Source organism: Equus caballus, chromosome 21 (genome assembly GCF_041296265.1).
Source record: "Equus caballus isolate H_3958 breed thoroughbred chromosome 21, TB-T2T, whole genome shotgun sequence".
NCBI classification, from domain to species: Eukaryota; Metazoa; Chordata; class Mammalia; order Perissodactyla; family Equidae; genus Equus; species Equus caballus.
The window spans coordinates 61,395,615-61,418,875 of NC_091704.1; the positions used below are offsets into that span (position 1 = coordinate 61,395,615).

Below are 23,261 nucleotides of genomic sequence, written 5' to 3' on the forward strand. Positions count from 1 at the left end.
TTGTCATTTTGGTGGATCTAGGGCTAAACCAAATGAGGGCGATACACCTCCCTTCTTTTCTTTCTCAAGGTTCGACTGAGTGCATGCAATACCTCCTCCATCTAGAGATGACTGCATTTCTAAGCCTTCTCTGCAGCTGGGTGCTGCCGTGTGACCCTGTTTTAGCCAGTGGGGTATGAGCAGAGCTTTGGGATCACATCTCATAAGGAAGATGTTACTGTTACTCTCCCTCACTCCCTTTCCACTGACTGAGAAATGGCAGAAACAAGAGCTGCTTCCTGGAACACAGAGCTGGGAGCAGTAGTGGGCTGGAGTGGCTCGAAAGGTGCATGAGAGTCAATGTGCATGTCTCCTCCAGCTTTACATTCAGTGACATCTTGTGGGTAGTGTGGCATCGGCCGTGGTAAAAGATTTATACCATGGAAACTGACAAATGGTAGAAATCACAAATTTTGCTTTGGTTTTTGGCAGCCGGTTGGAAGCTTTTACCAGCACACCACTTGCTGAGCATACTCTGTTGAGGATCGCAGGCTCCCTTGCAGGCTGAAGGCCCTTGGAGCAGAGCCTCCTCCTCGCCCGTACTGTTTACCTCTGGACTGTCCTATGAATGAGAAACCCCTTCAACTGCACTTCAGCCACTGATTAGTGGGGTCTGTTTATTGCAGCTGGTACACAGTAAGGCAGGCCACAGAATTCCGAGCTGGGGGCCACCTGCCCCAGTTCACTTACTTCCTCCATGGCCTAATCTGATCCTCTCAGCACTCTGAAAGATGCTGCACTGCTTCTCTGGGAGCTTTACCCTCTTCCTCCTGTATTTCTGAAAAGGAACCACTTGCCAGGTCTCAGATGTAAAGTATCCCTTGATCTTCCCAGACCGGCAGGTCTTTCATGTGAATTGCACACTGAAGAGTCCTCTGGAAGATGCTCTGATGGAGCCTGTGGGGTTGACGTGGCCTCACAGTTGGAATATGCTCTGCAGTTCCACAGCGGCCGGGAAGCCAGGAGAGGCTTTCCAGGAAATCCTTGACTTTGTTGTTTTCTAAGAGTGCCAAGAAAATTTCCATTTAGTATGTCTCTCCCAATTTCCTTTGCCTTAACTGTTGGGGTGAACAACACTGCTTTGTATTTGCAACCTGCAGCAGGTGCAAGACTTTGGGGCAAGTTGCTTAAGGAGCCTAAGCTTTACTGTCCTCATCTGTCAAATGGGACTAATAACAGTTTTGTTCTATCTCATGGCGTGACAAATAACACCTAGCACAGTCTATTTCACAGAAGTAGCATTCAATGGATGTTTGCCATGACTGTCCCGTGGGCCTGGCACCACCCAGGGCAGGCCTAGCTGCCCACTGCTGCTCTTTTTCCAGACCTTGAATCCCTATTTGATCCCAGCATTACCTCTAGATCCATATGGCATCATTTTGTATCTGCTCCCACTTTTGAAATGAGTCCTTCCTAGCTACTAATATTCCCCACGATATGCTGCCACCCTCTCAGGCAAAGAAGAAGTCTGGAAAAGCAGCAAGGTAGAAGACAGGGTCCTTATCATTTGCTTATAAGTGACAGAATATAATTCAAGTTCTCAAAGGGTCCTGATGACCTTTAACTCACAATCCGGGTCATCTCCCGACACATGATTTTCGCTCCCTGTAGCAGGCTGCTGAGTCATTGCACTTGTTTGTTTTTCCCTGGCCACATTCCTGGGTGTCAATATCAGGCTGAGAGGAGAGGCTCTGGAGCTAATGCCCCTTCCTGGAAGCTCCTACCCCCCCCCCCCCCCCCCCCCCCCCCCCCCCCCCCCGCCTTAGAAACAGGGAGATAGGGGCTTTAGCTCCATTGATGATCGTATCTCAAAGAGATGGCTCCCAGGGCCTTGAGAAAGACGTTGCTGGCACTTAAAGCTAAGAAGCCTATTTAGCTTTTAAAAAGATTTACATGTATTTCAAAGAGAGAGAAAGAACTTACAAGTTTCCTAAGTAATTGCTCTAAAAGAAGGGAGGAGGGTGGAATATCTTCCCTTATTTTTATTGTTGTTTCAGGAGGGTCAAAGCAATCCCCCTTCCTTGTGGAAGACTTTATTTAAAGAGGACACCTGCTGACAAGCTGGCCTGATTGCCTCAGTTGGACCAACCTGTTCTCTTCCTAGAAAACACTTCTGGATGGCTGAAGAACCTGAAGGTGAGCTATTGATGGGCCTGGAATGGGCGCATAAGGGGACGTGTAAAAAGGGCTGCGGACAGAGTGAGGAGTACCGTAAGAGAGATTCCAGGCAAAGTAAAAAGATTTGAAAGGGACTCTCTTGTTTATTTTAGTCTACATTTCTCCATTTTATAAGGTATGACAGCCAATTATATGATAAAATTTAATATTGTTATTGGAATCTGATGGACACTTCATGTACATAGTTGAGGGGTATCTAGAGTCTACATCTCAGCACCCACATAGGCTACAGCATCCTCAAGACATAGCCAACTGACATAGCAGACAGAGCTATGCCCAAAAGCGCACCAGGATTTCCCTGGTTCCCTTCAGTCTCTTCACTGGGAAGTTTTCACTGCTTGCCTTCCCTCCTCATGGAAGAGGCCTCGTCCTACATAAGAAGAATTTTTCCCCCAGTCTTTAATAATAATAATAACACCGTGTATTTTCCATGAAATGTTGAGGCATTGCTACTTTTACATTATCTAATGTACTTCTAACAACAGGCCGTTTTAGAGATGAAAACACTGAGGCTCAGAAAGTTGAGTTCCTTTCTTCGGGTCACACAGCTAATGCAGAGTCAGGACAAAATCCAGGACAAGTAGGCAGGAATATAGCATGAGCCTAGTGGCTCTGATGATACACATTTATTCCAACCCTGACTTAGAAGTTTGGTGAGTGAGTGCTGAACAGCATCTCAAATACCATCTAGCCCAAGGAGTTTTAGAACTGCAGACCATGATCCATTCATGGGTCAGGGCATCAATTTCACTCATCCCAAACCACCTACGTTTAAAAGAAGTGATATGGAATAGAAGATAAAATATGAGTAGCCACATATAGAAAGGGTAAGTACTGGTTGGTGAAACTTTTCTTTCAGTTGTGTTTGTATAAAATGAAATTCTTTTTGTGAAGGCTTTAATTTGCAAGGCTATAAAGGCTCTGATCTCCACAACGTTTTCATTTTACAGATGGACAGACTGAGGCCCAGAGGGAGTGAGGGGGTGGCCTGAGGGCACTAAGCTAATTATCTGCAAAGCCCTGAATAGAACGCCAGACACTTTTTGTTTTACCGCACATGTCCCTTCTTCCTTCTTTGTTCTCCTTTTCAATCCCTGTGTAATACAGGACCGGGAGCTCAAAATCTCATCTCCCGTCAGTCTTGGACAGTGGCTTAATGGGGCTTAGCTTTTCAGAAGAGAAATGAGCCCTGTTTGTTTTGAGAGGAAAGCTAAACCTAACAGACAACTGGATGTTGAATAAAAGTCTTGTGGGATCAGGGCAAAAGCAAGGAGCTTGTTTATGAAGTTTCTTGGGGGAGCTGGGAGTTGAGAAGTCCACGTGGTCCTGAGAAGCAGCTGAAATGTTCCTGCTCTCCGGGGCTCTACATGCAGAAGAAGGCAAAGGAGGCCAGAGGAACTGCAAAACACTGGCTAACCTTTGCTGGAGAGCTCCAGCCTTTGCAAAGGGCATGGTAACCACCGTGTTGATTGTGTTGATTGCAAAGCCCACCATAATTGGAGAAGGGAGGGAGGCAGTGGTGACCAAGCTCTCTGCGGGAGGGTTGGGCATGGTGAATTAAAGATTGGATTTCCCCAGTGTGGCATGCAAAGCTTTGGGGCATGCCATTTAGCTGTTGTGTATCTTAGTTTCTCCTCTGCAGAATAGAGATAAAAATCCTTCATTATCTTGCCAAGCTGGATGTGGGGAGTAGTTAGGTACAATATGAAGATAAGTGAGGGTTATATATTTTAAAAACTGTTAAAATGAGAAAAGGAGGGAGAAAGCATGAAGAAACAACAGAAAGCCAAATGCTATTGTTCATTAAAATCATTAAAATCAAGTCCTAAGCATCTAAATTACATGGCCTATGTTATTCTCTCAAATTGTAGAAACCAACTTGCATTCATAAATGATATTTTTATTTTTATGAATAAGAGACTTCTTCCAACTGAGAGAATTCCCAGTGGCCAAAGCTGGAACCAGTTGAGCGAGAAAATAAATAAAGGAGCATTGGACTATAACTCAAAGTATAAAATAAATTCCATGAGTCCGTGCTGACATAAATAAATAATTGAATAAATAAATAAATAGGAGAGAAGAGACAAATCTGTTCAGAATTTCAAATAATTCATGTAGATACTCTGCCCTCAAGGAAATGGAGCGTAACTCCCCCCTCTTATGTGTGGGCTACTCACAGAGACATTTTTCCAGAGTACAGTATGGAAATGGGGGAGGAAGAATAACTTTATGGTGGGAAAATCTGAGTCAGTACCTCAGCCAGGTGATCAAAGTGAACATCAACAGTGATGTCACGTTGATAGTATGTGCCCTTGATATCAGGTGATGAGAATGGCACTTTACTTTTTCTATCTTCCTCCCCAAACCCCTAAGAACAGTCTAGCCATGAGAAAAACATCAGACAAACCCAACTGAGGCACATTCTACAAAATACCTGACCAATACTCCCTAAAACTGTCAAGGTCATCAGAACAAGGAAAGTCTGAGAAAGTCTCACAGCCAAGAGGAGCTTAAGGAAATGTGACAAGTAATTGTAATGTGGAATCCTGGATGGGACTCTGGAACAGAAAAAGGACATTAGGTGAAAACTAAGGAAATCAGAACAAAGTATGGAATTTAGCTAATCGTAACAAGTGCTGGTTCCTTAATCGTGACAAATGTACCATACTAACGTAAGATAATAGAAGAAACTGGGTGAGGCATATGAAGACTCTCTGTATTATCCTTGTACTTTTCCTCTAAATCTAAAACTATTCTGAAATAAAGACTTTATTAAAAAATGACTTTCTAATCTAAAAGTTACGTTCATTTCAGCAAACATACATGGTATGCATACCATGTGACAGGTACATAATCCCTGCCCTCAAAGATTTTAAAATATTGAGGGGGACACGTGTAAACACCCATTGGGATGTGGGGACATACAGAATGGAATAAATGCTACAAATTGTAAATACTGAGACCATGGATAGAGGCTCATGGAATGGATTGCATTTGGCTAATCTTGGGAGGTTCCTCCAACAGTTGCAGCGTCTACCTTCACCAGTGGTGGTGTTATGAGAAGAAGCCTGTTGGTGGTGCATTTAGTTTTGAACAAGCTGAACTTGAGGTGCTTGTGGGATATTCAAGTTTAGATATCCAGTAGTAAGACCAGTCTGTGGTCTGCCCACAGGTACGGATTTGGGCATCATCAATGTTTAAATGCTAACTGATGGAACTAAGATGATGTAGAAAGCATGTGATAGTTCTTTTGCTAAGAGAATCTTTTAATTGGTGAGTTATAATGTAGTCTAGACAAAGAATGAGTCTCAACTGTGTCCATTACTCACTGAAATGGAAGCAAATTGTGCTGGCTTTTTGAGCCTCCGTTTCCTAATCTATAAAATGGGGATAGCAATAGCCCTGGTTATCGCTACCTTTCGAGTTGGATGGAGAGGGGGAAATCAGAGGATGTCATACGGGTCCTTTGTAATCTGTAGAGAGTTACAGAGATGTGACAATTAATGCTTAGTTCTGTTGAAAAAATTCCCTTCAAAACTGATATCCCTAAGAGCTTAGCTCTCTAAAGTCTCAGGTTTAACTGGGTGGCACTGCTTTTTTTTTGGAGATCTAAGTTCAAATATCATGATAATTTGCACACTATTTGGGGAGATCTTTGCAAGTCATGGCTCTTGGCTCACAATCAACTTTCCTTCCTAAATAGTTGACAAATTGCATCTCCTACCACCTATTAGTACCATTTATGTTTTAAAGATTGGCACCTGAGCTAACATCTGTTGCCAATCATATCTTTCTTTTCCTTCTTCTCCCTGAAGGCCCCCAGATCATTGTTGTACATTGTAGTCTTGGTCCTTCTGGTTGTGCTATGTGGGATGCCACCTCAGCATGGCCTGATGGGTGGTGCCATGTCCGTGCCCAGGATCCGAACTGGTGAAACCCTGGGCCACCAAGCGGAGCATGTGAACTTAATCACTCGGCCACAGGACTGGCCCCTTAGTACCATTTCAAAGGGAACCTAGAAGCCATTTTTGAAATTTTCCCAATGCAGTTATGTTTGCTCACAACAAGTAGGTTTTCCGTTTGTAAAACTTTCTAAATAGGCCCTTTGCCAGAAGTTCTTGGATGTTTTATTAGCATGACATGGAAGGACACAAAAAACTGATGGAGAAACCAATGCAATTCTCACTATAGAAAGTCATATAATTTTATCCAAATGTGCCCTGAGTAGCCAACCAAGCCAAACGATGTGTTTAACTTGGGTGATAATCAAGGAAACGAAGAAGCATGGATCATGTGAGATTTGATTCCTGGCTTCCACACTGTGGCTTGACGGAGCTTTCTTCTCAGTTAATGTAAGCACACACGCTCTCCAGGTGTGAACTTGACTGTCTGCTGGCCGTGGACTTTCCCCTCTATTAACCTTTTCAAAGTTTCCAGCGTCGGAATTAAGCTCTCCTCTCTGAGATTTCATGATGAGGTGGTGCAGTCTTTGACTTATTCATGCTAAGTATTCTCCTCCTTTTGCCTGAAGCCCGGGCACTGTCCTGCCACCTAGCAAGTTCCAACAAAGGTCATGGAGAAAACAGGGTAGAACTCTAATGAGAAGGGAGCCTTTTCTTCCTCCTTTAGAGCACACAATGTTCTTTCTTAATGAATAATCACCGACTGACCGGTTAGCCTTTGAGTGACTGGCAGCATTAAGCTCTCTCTGAAGCCCATTTAGAGAGGCCCTCCATGTGGGAATGATAATCTGCCTTTTGAAAACTTTGTTTGATACATATTTTTTTTTAAAAAAAATCAGACTAAGAGGAGAATGAAAGTGAACTAAATGGAATTAAGGTAGAAGCTAGATCTTTTGTGATAAAACAGGGTTGTTCAGCTCAGGAAAATATTGATCACAACGCGTCTCTCGTGGGAAGAAAGATGTATCAGCTGTGCAGTCAGGAGGGAGCTGGGGTCCTGAAGCGGTTATTGCTCACTTCACCTACAGGGAACGTGATGCACCAGGAAGGAATAATTTTGGTGAAAATTTTCTCTTGTAAGTTGTAGGATCACATTCTTGAATTTTCTCACCCTTCATCATGACCATCTTTTCCAATTTCAAATAATTTCAAGAGACAGATGATCTTAAGCCACGTTTTAGCAGCAAAATGGTCCCAACTGCATTTGAATACACACTTACCACTGAGGAGCTTTGTGACCTCCGTCGTTGGTGGGAATGTCTTTGAGGCTAATTGTCTTCATTAGATGAGGATGTTAATTTACATTTCATAGAGTTTAGAGGAGACTAAATGTGAAATACCTATGGGGAAGCGCCTTATAAAGCACTACAGAAATATGTGCTTGTGGTTATATTGTCTCTCATTTTCAGAGGTGACCAAACAATATTTGTAAATGCTCAAAGAAAAACTAATTTATGCTAACCATAATTTAGGCTAAGCCTAACTCAATGGCGATCTGAATGACCTGGGAGCATAAGACTGGCCTCTGGTGGAAGATGGTCAGATTAAATGTTACTACGCACTTCTAGGGTCATGGTGAAATCAAGAGAAGGTGAGCACCTCTCAATAATTTGAAGAAAAGATTCTGAGAACTTGAGAGAACCTAACGCCAGAGAGAGTGTGAATGAGTACATGAATAGTAGTCTTGGTAAAACAGCTGGAGCTGGTACACTTAACCGTAGCTTTCCCAGTATAACACCATGGAGGGCTGACTGGAGAAATCCCTAAGGATTCAACTGGTGCCTCTGTGCTTCAGTTAGTTGGTTTCAGGGCCTTCCCACTTACCTGTTATGGGTTGAATTGTGTCTCCCCTGCCCCACAAAGATGTTGAAGTCCTAACTTCTGGTACTTCAAATGGCCTTATTTGGAAATAGAGTCTTTGCAGATGTCAAGTCATCTTGCAGTCATTAGGATGGGCCCTAATCCAATATGACTGGTGTCCTTATAAACAAGGGAAATATGTGCAGAGGGAATATGATGTGAAGACACAGGGAGAATGCCATCTGCAAGCCAAGGGACATCCAAGGCTACCAGAAGCTAGAGGAGAGGCATGGAATAGATTCCTTTTTTTTTTTTTTTTTTTTTTTTTGCTGAGGAAGATTAGCTCTGAGCTAACATCTGTGTCAATCTTCCTCTGCTTTATATGTGAGTCACCTGCCACACCATGACTGATGAGTGGTGTAGGTCCACACCTGAGATCTGAACTGGTGAACCTGGGCTGCTGAAGCAGAGCATGCTGAACTTAACCACTATGCCATGGGGCCGGCCCATGGAATAGATTCTTTCACAGCTTCCAGGAGGAACCAACCCTGCCAATACCTTGATTTCAGACTTGTATCTTTAGAACTGTGAGACAGTTCAGACAAATTTCTGTCGTTAAAGCCACCCAGTTGTGTTACTTTGTTATGGCAGCCCCAGGAAACTAATACACCATGCTTTGCCTGAGAGGCAAATATTACCTAGTTATTTGTCTACCTCCTTCATGGACTGTCTGTTTCCACAGGAATGTAAGCTGCATGGGAACAGAGAGTTTGCTTGTCTCCATCGCAGCACCTAGAACGGTATCTGGGAAGTAGTGGGTGCAACACAATCAATATTTGTTGACTGAGTTATTATTGTTGGCCCCAGCAAGGGGAGTGACAAATGCAGAAGTGACTGAGCCCTGGTTTGACTGGATCAAATGAAGTACACACAGTCGATGTGTGATATTTTTCATCTTAATGTTAAATACAGATTTGCTCTGGAAAATTACCTCCAGTTAACGAATAAACCATCCCCGAATTGTAGAAATACTGTGCTCTGGTCTACAGAGTACCTCTGATAATTAGGATGGCCTTGGTGTTGCTCTCATTTAATCTAAATTGGATTATAAATATTTAAAACATAACTGGCATGCAAAAGGAATAGTAAGCACTTATATTTAGCTGTGATGTAACTTCTGTAGCAAGCATGGTACACTTGGAAAGTAACAATTTTTAAGATCTATCTAAATGATCCTAGCGAGGTTCTGTATTAGTTTTCTATTGCTCCCATAGCAAATTACCAAAAATTTAGTGGCTTAAAAGAACATGAATTTACTCTCTGACAGCTCTGGAGGTCAGAAGTCTGAAATGGGTCTCATTCGGCTAAAAGCGAGGTGTCAGCAAGGCTGTGTTCCTTCTGGAGGCCTTAGGGGAAGAATCTATTGCCTTTTCCAGCTCTTAGAGGCCACCTGCACTTGGTGGCTCATGGCCTGCTTCTGCCTTCAAAGCCAGCAGTGGATAGTTGAGTCCTTTTCAAGCTGCCATCTCTCTGGTTCTGACGTTTTACTGCTCTCTTACCCATTTAAAGGGAATTGTGATTACATTGGACCTGCCTGGATAATCCAGGATGCTGTCTTTATCGCAAAGTCAGATAATTAGCAATCTTAATAAATTTCCTTTGCCGTATAACATAACATATCACGGGTTCCACAGATTAGGAAATGGCCATCTTGGGGAGCCCATTATTCTGCCAACATAAAGTAATAGAGCACAGCTGGCACCATTACCTTATTCTGCCTGCCACAGGTTCTATGATGTTGGTGCTCTCCGTAGATAGCATTATTGTCAGGTATGAGGCAGCTTTTTCATGCCCAGTTGACTTCACACTCAAAATCCTAATCTTGAGGGTGATTTATGAGACTAAGGCAAGAATATGAGTTTCCAAATAGATCTAAGAGCAGCTTTTCACACAAATTTATTCTGCAGGATATGAAAAGAGGATTTCATGGTCAAATCATATCGAGAGTGCAGATTAGGCACAACTAATTCTGCTGTTTCTTTGCTGAAAGACTTCAATGTCTTTATCAATGTGCACTGTGGTTCTCCAGGAAGGACATCATAGCATGCAGGGTTCCCCAAATTATTTGGCCCCAGAAAGCTTGTTATTGCGGAGCATCTTGTGGGACTAATGGTCTGTGGAACATGCTGGGAGGCATTCTGGTATAAAATGAAGTGCAGAGTTCTAGAGAATTAGCAGCATCTCTGGGCTGAAGGATCCATAGAAAATCAACTTCAAGAGTTCCCAACATTGATTTACATGGACAGTTCCTAAAACAAATGAATCATCACTTGGGGATTGATAATAAATTTGCTACTGAGATGTCTTCATAGCAGGAAATTTTAGGAGGCTGTCTTGACATCCCCTTAATTCAACATGTTCAAAGGTGAATTTATCATCTTCTCCCTCTCTCTCCCCAATCTATCTTACTGTTATGAGCTATGTCTCCCCCAAATTCATATATTGGAGTCCTAACCCCCAGTACTTCAGAATGCGACTATATTTGGAGACAGAGTCTTTAAAGAGGCCATAAGTTTAAAATAGGTTCATTAGGGTGGGCCCTATTCAATAAGATTGGCATCTGGTGTCCTTATAAGAAGAAGAGGTTAGGACACAGACAGTTACAGAGGGAAGACCATGTGACCACACGGGGAGAAGACAGCCGTCTACAAGTCATGCAGAGAGGCTTCAGACCCTGCCAGCCCCTGGACCTCAGACTTCTAGCCTGCAGAACTGTGAGAAAATAAATTTCTATTGTTTAAGCCCCCCAATCTATGGTCGTTTGTTATGGCAGCCCTAGCAAACTAATAGACCTACTTTACTAAATAATGTTTGGTCAAAGTCACCACCATTTATTTCTATTTTTTCTTACATCTAGTCTACTTCTAATTTTAGCTTATTTTCTTGATTATATTTCTCAGGTTTATCCCTTCTTCTACTCTGTTCCCACTCTACCGTGCTTGCCTTAGGAGTCCTTACTCTCATAACTGAATTACTGCGCCAGCCATTTCCTCTGAGATTGGCCTATGTTCCAATCCCTATGATCTTTCTCTCTCAGCCTCCTTTTGCTTTCCTAGCACATGAATGTCATCACATCGTTTCACTGCTGGAAGAGAGAATGGCTCGATTCTGCACATCCTATTAGCAATAGTTTACAGTCCCATCTGGTCCTACATTAATTCCCACTCCAATCAGCCCAGTGCCTCCAGAGACACAGCGGGGTTCATCCTGCTGCCTTCTCTGTACTCACCTGCAGCTCTCTGCCCAGAACATTCTCCCTCCTGCCTTTTACCTATCCAAATCCTTGTATCTTTTCAGACTTGGCTCACATTTCCCTGATTCTCTTCAACAGTTTTTCAATCCATGCTGATTGTGCTTCCTGCTCTCCTGGAGCACTCATTGTGCTACCATGAAATGCTGCTCTTCTCAATAAAAACAAAGCTGGCATCACCAAGGCTGTCAGAAGAAGGAAAATGAGCCGGTGGGAAAGAGCACCCGGTTCCCCGGCCTGACTGGATGCCTGAAAACCCCTTTCTCATTGGGGTTGCTCTTGAATTGCTGTCTCTGCAGTCAGGCTGGACTTTCCTTTAAAATTCTCATCTTAATGTGAGATGCTGACTCCTCACATAAATACCCTGTGTAGCTCCTGTGTAAATGTCCCATAGATTACCTGAGAAAATCTTTTTTTTTTTAAGTTTATGATAGGTAAGAGATAGAAGATAAACGAATTTATAAAATGTGATTGGCCCTCATGATTGTAGACCACCTCTGCTGGCATGGGGTCCTGGGAGAAACTGTACTTGCAAGGTCCCTCCTTTGCTGGCCCTGGCACGATTCCACAGGAGAAATCTCACTTTGATCCCTACTGCCTCGGTTAGTCACCTGAGTCCAGATAAGAGAGACACAAGGGTTCCTTTTCCTGCGCTCACGGCATTGAAGACCTGCCTCTATTCACGTGATTGACCTGGGAAGAATTTCTCCTTTCAGGTAAACTCATAGGCTCCTCCTTCTGAGACACATAGCCCAACACGTGCAGAACCCGAGAAGGATGAAGCTACCACATAACACAATAACCCCAATGGTCACGAGACACCAGCTTGCAGCAATGGATGTGAGTGGAAGTTTGTTCCCTTTTATGCCTGAGTCTTTTTTGACAATCTGACTCTGATACTTGTCACTTCATTCATCATCAGAATTGATTTGGTAGATGTGTTAGTTTCCTGCGGCTGCTGTAACAAGTTACCACAGACTTAGTGGCTCAAAACAACACAAATTTACTGTCACAAAGCTCTGGAGGTTGGAATTCTAAAAAGAGTTGGCAGGGCTATGTTCCTTCTGGAAGCTCAGGGAAGAATCCAATCCTTGCCTTTCCTAGAGTCTAGAGGCTGCCAGCATTCCTTGGCTTGTGGCCCATCCTCCACCTTCAAAGTCAGTAGCAGAGTATCTTCCAATCCTGCTCTTTGCTTCTGTTGCATCATTGACTTTTTCTTCTCTGCTCTCCTCATCACATCTCCTTGAATCTGACCCTCTTGCCTCCCTCTTATAAAGACACTTGTGATGATACTGGGCCTTCCCAGATAATCCGGGATAATCTCCCTATCTCAAGATCCTAAATTTAACTACCTCTGCAAATTAGGGTGTGGACATCTTTGGGGGGGCCATTATGCTGCTTACCATAGTGTACATGGATAGATAGACCTCTTCCAACTTCAGCTAAATGCTACAAAGAAGATGACTTTCCAGAAAAGTAGATATGTTTTTTTTTTTTTTCTTGCCAAGGTTATGGAAGTAGTTGAGCATCTGTATTACAATCTCAAATTATTTTAACCTATTGTATATCTATTTTAATTGTGATCTATTTTATATATATATATATATATATGTATAGTGTAATGTATTATACATATTTCTGTCTTAGTCCATTTGGGCTGCTATAACAAAAGTACCATAGACTGGGCGGTTTATAAACAGACATTTTTTTCCTCACAGTTCTGGAGGCTAGTTAAGTCCAAAATTAAGGCACCAGCAGATTTGGTGTCTGGTGAGAGCCTGCTTCCTGGCGCATAGACAGCTGTCCTTTCACTGTGTCCTCACAAGGCAGAAGGGAGGAGGGAGTTCGCTGGGGTCTCTTTGACAAGGTCACTAATCCCATTCATGAAGACCTAATCATCTCCCAAATGCCCCACCTCCTGATGCCATCACATTGGGGATCAGGTTTCAACCTACGAATTTTGGAAGGACACGAACATTCAGTCTATAGCAATATATACATATATGCATGTGTGCATACATATAAATATATGTACACATATATACATATTTCTTATCCACCAAATTACCCATCCATGTACAAAGCACATTACAGATTCCTGATAAAGTCTAATAGAATTATAATGATTTTAACCAAAGTCTAAAAGTCTTCTGGGGCTGGCCCCATGGCTTAGTGGTTAAGTTCGCGTGCTCTGCTTCAGCAGCCCAGGATTCACCAGTTTGGATCCTGGGCGTGGACCTATGCACTGCTCATCAAGCCATGCTGCGGTGGCATCCCACATAGAAGAACTAGAATGACTTACAAATAGAATATACAACTATTACTGGGGCTTTGAGGAGAAAAAAAAAAAGAGGAAGATTGGCAACAGATGTTAGCTCAGGGCCAATAATCTTCTTCACCAAAAAAAAAAAAAAAAGCAAAAGTCTAAAAGTCTTCTGATAGAAGAGAGAAGAGAGCCACACTTCATTCCTTGAACTGCTGTTGACTGGGAAGTGATGAATAAGTGATGAACAGTTAAGGAAATCTATTGTGTTGAAAGACAGATGTACGAATGCCGTTTCTGGAGGCTGGGGAGCAAGTAGGTACCTTGGAATAGTTTACAAGTTTTAAGAATATGAGGAGATATTTTTCTTCCTCTGTTTTTTTTTCAAATGAATACACACTAGGGGATATTATTTGCAGGATCCCACAGCTTCACTCTGAACTGCAGGATAAACGAAACAGTAAGAACAGAAGTTAAATGATGATTAAAAAACAGCATGGTGGGATTTAAACCTGCAGATGAAAGACGAAACGTTTTGCCAAAGACTATCAGGTGAGACATCTTTTCCTGCATATGAAAGACACTGCAGAGTACAAGATGTTTTCTAGAAAGTGCTTGTTCTAGATAAGAAATTTGGTTTTGGCTTAGTAAACAGAATAATTAGTAAAGATTAAAAAAATGCACCCTGAAGTTTCTTGGTTGATAATATTTACTTGGCATGAATTTCAGTAGAATAAAAGCTTATCAATGTAACCACGCATGATTTTCAAATTAGCCACCGTTATTTGATCTTATGCAGTCAAACTGAATTGCCAGCTTGTCTGGGTCTCAAAAACTACCCAAGTTAATTACCATCGAATTTATTGGCATTAGATCTTGTGACTTGAGGGTGACTTTATCTCCACACAAGCTGGCATTAAAGTAATTCAACAAGGAGGCCATTAGACTGAGGTGGCTCTGATGCCTCAGTGGCCTACGTAAGCAAACCAAAACCCAAGCCGAGTCAATGCACCCGCATCCGAGAAAGTGAAATTTAAGAACAGTCATCACAAACAGCCAACTAAGCTTTTCCTAGTAAGGCAACCACTTAGGCTATAGCCAATCAAATCACTTCCTTGCTTTGCTTCCACATCTTCTTCGTAAAATCCTCTCCCCTAGCCCCTGTTGGTGGTATGCCCCTAACCACCTCTGCTTTGCCACTGACCCATTTGAATTAATGTATACTCAAAGAAACTCTTGAAAATTTCAATGTGCCTCAGTTTATCTTTTAACAGAAATCAGAAGGAAATGGAATCTCTGCTTTGAGTGGGAGCCTAAATGGTTTAATTCAGTCCTGAGAAACCCTGTCTGTATTTGTTTTCAATCCATTGATAACTCAGGGTGTGCTTTTCAGAAGCATGGGGTAATGTGAAAAAGAAAAATATCCACAAAACTTTGGAGTAAAACATCTGGCTCTTCACGTTACCAGTTGGGTTATAGTGAATAAGTTTACCCTGCTTGTCTGAGCTCAAGTTACCTTCTTTATAAAAAGAAAACAACCCTCTTCCAAAAGCTATAGTGAGGATTTCCTGAGACAATTTAGCAAGAAGTGTGCTCAGTGTAGGCTGACGATGATTACTATTGATATCGATATATTTCCTTATATCTTATAGAAAGTTTGATGGTTCTGAATGGGGTACCAATAAGCTTGTAAAATATTGCGGGCATCCCTGACTGAGATCCCCTTCGTACTGACCCTTTCTCTCACAAAGGCTTACTTGTCAGGACAGCTATCAGCTGGAGGCACGGAGAGGTGACCTGCCACACGGACTATTTGGTGACAAGCCTGATCCTGGGAAGTAGAGGGCATACCTCCCAGGGTGACAGATTTTTCTCTTAGATACGAAATGCCCTGAAAGGTGTGAGAAATGCTTGTCCAGCTTTAAAAAAAAAAATCTTGCAATACGAGAGGGCCCAAGAGTATTACTTATTTCCGCTGGGCAGCTGGAATAAATTACACCGCACAAATTGGCTTTTGAAATGCCCATCTCCTCCAGTGAAAGAATGCGAAGAGCAGGGTTAGGCTGAGCCCTTTAATCTTGGTCAGTCTCGTCTCTGTTTTGGATCCTGCAATAAAAATCTACAGAACCTATTTTTAGGATCAACAGGGAAATCTGGAAGATCGAAAATTGGCTCTGGAGACTGCTGTCTTCCTCTTGCTCACATACGAGTTTAAAAAATCGTATTTTTTTCTCTGAAAATCTGATGGTAGCCTCAGAATCTTTTGTCACAGAATCATATTGCAGTTTTGACAGACTGGAATACAAAATGTTTTAAGTTGTTTTAATTTAGTTTTTCATTAGTAGCGTTATTTTATTTGTTGTTAGTTTGACATCCATCAATATTCATTGAGCCTCCTTCCCAGGCGGGCTTTGTTCTAGGTGTGAAGGACACAAATGTGAAAAAAAATCTGCTTTCCTGCTCCCTCACCACCGCTCCTTCTGTATCTCTTCTTCTATTTCCTCCTGCTCTCCCGGACTTCTTAGATTTGGAAGATTACCCCAGCCCACTCCTCAGACTTCCTCTCTTCAACTCTACTCATCTCTAGGTCAGGAGTTGGAAATTTTTTTCTGTAAATGTCCAGACAGTAACTATTTTAGACTTTTGCGGGCCACACAGTCTCTGTCACAAGGACAGCGCGAAACTGTTCACAGGCAATACATGAGCAAATGGACGTGGCTGTGTGTATTTATCAAGACAGGGAGGTGTCCTGAGTCGACTGTAAGCCACTGTTTGTGGACATTGATCTAGGTCATCTCAACTCTGTGGCTTTAATGCCCTCTAAGTTCTGTGATTCATAAATACATATCCCCAGTTCCAGTCATATATATTCAATTGCCCACTTGATAGCTCTACTTGGATATTAATAGGACTCTCAAACCAAACATTTCCAAGACAGAAATTCTGGTTCTCTCCTCCCTATCCAAACCAGATCCCTCCTCAGCTTTTCTCATCTCAGCAGATGGCATCTTTGTCCATCTAGTTGCTCAAGCCCCAAACCTTGGAGTCCTCTTTGATTCCTACTTTTTCTCATATCCCTGCACCAATTTATCAGCAATGCCATTGGCTCTACCTTTAAAATCTATCCCAAATATGACTGCTTCCCCGTTCCAGACCACAATCCCCTCTTGCTTGGGGTCCTGCAACAGCTTCTTGAGGGTCTTCTTTCTCCACCCTTAAGCTAATCTCCAGCCAGTAGAAAGCCTACAAGGGCTGCCTGTCTCCACTGGAATAAGACCCAATTTTATCATGATCCTCAAAGCCCCACGTGGTCAGTTCTCTGACCTCCTCTGTACCTTATTTCTATGGTTCTTCTCCTTGCTTCTTGCTCTCACATGGCACTGGCCTTCTCGCTATGCCTTCAGCCTCTGGAGCCTGCTTCTACCTTGGCACCGTTGCACTTGGTTTTCTGTCTACCTGGAAGGCTCTTCCTCCACGTCGTTGTGTGCATCTCTCTCCCACTTCCTCAGTGAGGTCTTCTCTGACCACTCACCTTGAATGAAATAATACCCTCATCATTCTCTCTCAACTCACTCCACTCCAGATTGCTTAAGAACTTGTATTTCATATGTGTTTATTTGTTATTTACTTCCTTTATTAGAGTGCAAGCTTTGCAAGGTCAGGGAATTTGCCGTTTTGCTCACTGCAGTGTCCCTGTTCCTAGAACAAGTTGTGGCATACCAGTTCTCAAAAATATCTATTGGTTGTCTGAGTAAATGAATGAAACAGGGAAGAGAGACACATTCCTTTTCCTCATAAAACTTACAGTCCATGAGATGATTCAGAGAAGTAAAAAGTCAAATGGCAGGAGAAGGCCCACGAAGAGAATGGAACAGGGGACTATGGAGTGCCATTCCTCTCCTAGATCTTTTGTAAGTCTTATCATAGGGTTGCAATTGTCCCTACCAAGACAATAGCTATCAAATTTGTGACATTTATAGTGGTCAGAATTTTCTATTTGTAATACACTGGGCAGTGGCATCCTTAAGGGGCAAATCATATCTCCTACTGGGTAATGCCCTGGGGCTGTGATTCCAATGTGCCCAGTACCTTCACTTTTTGCACTCATCTTAATGAGTCATTCAGTCCTGGGGAGATTCAATTGTCTTGGATTGCCATGGCAACTTTGCAAAGCCTAAACTTTAAGAAAAACAAGATTATCAAGATTAGGCCATCATTCTTTCTCCTGCTTTGCCAGAAATTCAATTTCATCACACTTTTCACTTGCAAAATATATACCACAAGATTTACCTTCAATTTAAATGTGCCAACACTTTTAGCGTGTCTGCATTTTCATTTTAAGCTTCATGAAACCTGCATGGGTGGAAATTATCCCCATTTTACATGGGATAAGTTGTTTTCCTTTTTCCTGCTGATGGTAGCCTTAGGTACATGTTTGAAAGCTCAGGCAGAATTAATTAATGAGACACCTCACACTGACAAATGCCACATAATGGCACTTGAAGTAGGGGTGTAATCATAATAATGCATTTCCCACAGTAGACTTTTTGGTAATTTCAGGAACCATTCAGGACAGGTATTCACAGCCAGACTAAGCAAGCCCATGCTATTCATTCTGAACACATGATATTAGGATTGTAAGTTACATGAAGCCATTAAAGTTTACTTCAGACCTGCTAAGGGATGTGGAAAATGCTTCGTATTCAGTCTTTGGAAAACTGTATCAGTCTTCCAGACAAGTGATGTCAACTCATATGTTAGTGGTATGGATCCCAAACTAATCTCTGAAGAAAGGAAATTATTTCGTATGGAATTGAGAAGAAGGTATAAGGTCTAATATGCTGAAATTAATAAAAAATAAACTGTGTTTTAAAAATAAGGATTTTTCCGAATCATTTCATATCTACCTATTTAAAGATAGAATCCCACAGATTTTAGATAGCATTCTCATCCTTCCCCAAGTCATTTATGATCAACGTTATGGATTAAATTGTGCCTCCCAAAATTCATATATTGAAGCCCTATCGCCCTATGTGACTGTATTTGGAGACGGAGCCTTTCAGGAGGTAATTAGGGTTAAATGAGGTCCTAGGAGTGAGGCCCTGATCTGATAGGACTGATGTCCTATGAGAAGAGGAGGAGACACCAGAGATCTCTGTCTTTCCACATTTGCAGAGAGAAAAGTCCGTGTGAGAACGCAGTGAGAAGGCAGCTGTCTGCAAGCCAGGAAGAGAGGCCTCTGAAGAAGCCAACACTGCTAGCATCTTGATCTTGGACTGCCAGCCTCCAGAACTGTGAGAAAATAAATGTCTGTGGTGTAACCCACCCAGCCTGTGGGATTTTGTTATGGCGGCCCGAGCAGACTAAGACAATCACATTGGGGATACAGAGCACATACAGAATTTGAGTCTTATTCTCAAGGATCCTACATCAAAGATTTAATATACTTACAATACTTCAAGAGTAATATCTATTTTTGTTGAGCAATAAAGTGTGCCATTAATTGTATACATTAAATATGTGCAGGTTTAAGTCAATTATATTTCAATAAAACTGTTAAAAAATAAAGAGTGACAGACTTTTTTCTATATATCTTACTTCTACTTCAAAGAATTACAACTAAAATCCTTGGATTATTCTTTTCTGATTATTGCAATGTACATCTGATTGGTGACACATGGGCCACACGTAGGATGACCAACAGTATGGTTTGCCTGGGACAGAGCAAGTTTCTGGGATGTGGGACTTACATTGCTAAAACCAGGGTTGTCCCAGACAAACAGGGACAGTTGGGCACCCTGGCACAGGCCTGTGCTGGAGCTGTCATGACCACTGAGCAAGTAAGTCCTGGGCTCCTGGGCCCCACCTTTGAGAGGCAGGATTTGCTATGGGAATTTATGTCAGGGTCCTGTTAGGATTGAGTAATCACACCAGTAATTTTAACAGAGATATTTTGGTCAAAGAATTGCTAATTAGGTGTGAGGAATTGTTAAATGGAAAACTGAAATGGCAAAAAATAATATCACGAGTGTGTCATAGAGTAACACTGTAGGTGACAGGGACCACCCCTAGGGGTTGGGAACAAAAGGAAGAGGTTGGAGTTACTAAAAGTTAGATACTTAAGATGCTTGGAAGAGGGGCTCCCATTGGTAGGGACCCAGACTCCTGGAGGGAGTGCTGGCTTGTTGGTGCATACTGTGTCCCTGACGGGGAGCAATGAGACCAGTTGTGTGTTAGAAAACTGCAAACTGGAACCAACGGCCACTACCAGAACGAAGTGCTACTTTAGGGGTGAAGAAGCATTGCTCAAGTGAGGCTAATCGGAGCAGAAGTCACAATGGAAGGACAGTGTTCCTTCTCATGCCTCAAGCCTTGCAGTTTCCCTCTAGAGCCCCCTTTGCAGAACGCAACAGGGAGCAGCAGGCGAAGCGGACAATTCATTTAGAGAGTTCCGGTTCTGCATCGCAAAACAGAACATAGAAGGGTTGATTTGTAGATGAGACACTATCTTAGTGGCTGGCCCAGTAGGGGGATTAATGAAATACAGGAAAAGTCTTCAGAAGACTCTGGACAGCACAGACATGACACACATCCACTACAAAGTGATAAGCTGTCTCCAAGAGAAGAGGGCGGAGGGGCCCTTAGGCATTAGTCAAAAAAATGCTGTTTAAAGTGGAGTAGCTGGTTAGAAGCTGAAGGGACACACAACAGCAGCAAGAAGTGACACCTGACAACAGAAGAGGAGGCGAGCATGAACAAACTTAGTATTACTGAGGATGTTACGTGTAGAGGCAGATAGCCTGTTTATTTCAATAACCATTGAAAGTAACAGGGAGAGGACAAAGGTACCATGCTAAGTGCGCTATTGCATGCTTGAAGCCACATCGTTTAATCATCAGAACTGTGCTAGGATGGAGGTATTATTTGCTTTTCTTGGTGAGGAAGATTGGCCCTGAGCTAACATCTGTTGCCAATCTTCCTTTGTTTGCTTGAGGAAAACTGTTGCTGAGCTAAAATCTGCACCAATCTTCCTCTATTTTATATGTGGTACACGGCCACAGCATAGCTTCATAAGCAGTGTGTAGGTCCACACCCAGGATCCAAACCCATAAACCCTGGGCCGCTGAAGTGGAGGGTGTGAACTTAACTACTACTCCAGTGGACCACCCCCAATTTGCTGTTTTATAAAAGAGAAAAGAAAGGCTTAAAGAAGTGAATTAACTTGATCTGGGTCACATCGTGAAGTAATCTGTGGTGCAAGAATTTGATTCCAGGTTTGTCAGGATTTAAATATTTGCCCCAATGTTATCATGAGGCCTCACTGTATAAGTCACAAAGCATAAGGAACCCACTGCAGTAATGGATGCTTGCAACAACGGTCTTGAAATAGCAGCAAGGCTATCACTCTATACCTTCTCCTATTTCTCCCACTCCCAGAGGAGCGGGATCCTGGTAGGTAATAAGGGCAAAAATGGAGGCACTATAGAACTAAAAATGAGGAGGAAAAGGAAAAATTCTGCCATCCAGGGAAAAGGGGAGTTTCCCTCTTTTTCTTTCTAGGTCCATGGATGTGAGACCCCTGGCTGGAAGAGTGAAATGATACGAATCTAGGAGTCCTGGAGGAGGCAACTTTACTGGGGACGATTTGGGGGTGGTGGGAGTGGAAGTGTCTTCTTTTACCCTTTTCTCTTCTTTTAATTGGTAGTTTTAGGAAGGGACCCAGTTTTGGGCTGGGTTTGTCTTCTGCAAAGGAAACAGAAGCTAGAAAACTAAGGCCATGCTGGGTTGGGCCCTAAGGAATAGGCTCCAGGAGACCTGGTTCTGCAAAACTCTGGGCTCTAGGTAAAGACAACTTTGCAATTCCCACACTGGCCAGTCCAATCCACCATGACAGGTAAGCCTTCCAGTAGAGTTAGAAGAGCCATTTGTCTGAAGTACACAGGAGCCTGAGTGTGGAGGCAGATGCCGAAGGGAGTTTGGATTCAGGACAGAAGAATTTACCATTAATCTTGCTAAACTCCATTTAAGAAAGCAGGAAAGGGTGAAACACATTTTAGAATGATCTCCCAACCATGTGTTTGGGTTATCAAATGAGTGAGACTCAGTTAGATGGGAGATTTAATCACCAATGGTGCCAGGGTACTGAACAAAGATAACTGCTTTGATTGACAGGAGACACTTTTTAATCCTTGCTGTATTATTTCCTGTACAACATTCATGACTTCTCCCCATCCCCTGGTTCATTCCTCCCTCAAGTGTACCTGAGAAGAGAGTTTAGTACAAGGAGGAGCTTGCATGTTTACTGGCTGCTTCATTGCCCTTTTCTCTTGGGAGTTGGCGTGTCCACCGAGATCCAACGTTCTCCACCGTCCGTTGCCATGAGTTAGCTTAGCAGGGAGGGCCTGTCCCTGCGGTTCTGGCCTGGGGGCCAGGAGTTGTGCAATGGCTCAGGGTGTAAGTCAGCCCAGTTTTGGGATTCAGCATTAGAAAGTTGCTTACACCAGACAGATGCCAGCCATGTGTTCCAATATCAGATCAGAGATACTGGTAACTTTGCTTACTATCTGCTTTTATCTTAGTTTTAAATTAGTTCATAACTTGCCAGTAAAGAAGGGTGGAATTTATCAGTCCCCCTTGAATCTGAATGATACCAAAAAAACCCATGTTCTTTTTTTAGATTTTACTTTGAGATGATTTTCTGTAAATTTATACCAGGGATATTAAATAGAAAAAAAAAAAAGCTATTTTTGTTGTCCTTTCTGGACAATGTATATAATTACTTGTTTTCTTTTTTCATTTCAGCCCACCTACATAGATTTTTACTTTTTTATTCAATGTTCAGAACTCTTATCTGCATGTGTAGGAACTAATTAATAACTCCAATTATCCAATAACAATTAATTACATTGTATTGTCCCCAGATAATAAAAACTGCATGCAAACTATTATTTTACAAATCATAGATCTTTAAAAACTTCTAGACAAAACAATATTTTTATTTTTTTTACAAATATATTGAATATCAATAATTTAAAAAGCCTATGATCTAGGGTAGATTATGCAAAACTAGATGTTTTTTTCTGATTATTTAATTCCTTAGACACTTCATGTGTTTGTGAAAAGCACATGTTGAAAAGTCACCCATCATCTCATTGACCAGAGGTGAGCGCTCCTAACATTTTTTTTTTTTGAGGAAGATTAGCCCTGAGCTAACTACTGCCAATCCTCCTCTTTTTGCTGAGGAAGACTGGCCCTGAGCTAACATCCATGCCCATCTTCTTCTACTTCATATGTGGGACGCCTACCACAGCATGGCTTTTGTTAGGCGGTGCCATGTCTGCACCTGGGATCCAGGCTGGCAAACCCCAGGCTGCAGAGAAACAAAACGTGCAAACTTAACTGCTGCGCCACTGGGCGGCCCCAAGCACTGCTAACATTTTGGTATATATCTTCCCAGGCTATATTTGGTATATGACCACACAACATACATGCACACACACACACCACATACAACACACACCACACACACATACACATAACACACACACACACACACCACTGTCTCTTATTTTTCCAATAAAAAACTGAGTCCCAGAGAGGTTGTGACTAGACTAAGTTAACTCTGTTGTTGCCCATGTGAGACAAAAATCAAAGCTTTTACATCAGTTTTAGAAGTGGCTCAAGAAATCTTCCCTAGGGAAATACGTTT

At 42.4% G+C, this 23,261-nt stretch overlaps 1 long non-coding RNA gene across 1 annotated transcript in view; it reads left to right on the forward strand.

Moving 5' to 3' along the window:
- The window catches only part of LOC138919891 (uncharacterized), a 46,731-nt gene extending 27,657 nt beyond the window's left edge, over positions 1–19,074 (forward strand). The window contains exons 2-3 of the long non-coding RNA XR_011430433.1: positions 2,037–2,175; positions 18,728–19,074. This is a non-coding gene — a long non-coding RNA (uncharacterized lncRNA). The remainder of the gene's footprint in view (positions 1–2,036; positions 2,176–18,727) is intronic.
- Positions 19,075–23,261: the final 4,187 nt, after the last annotated feature.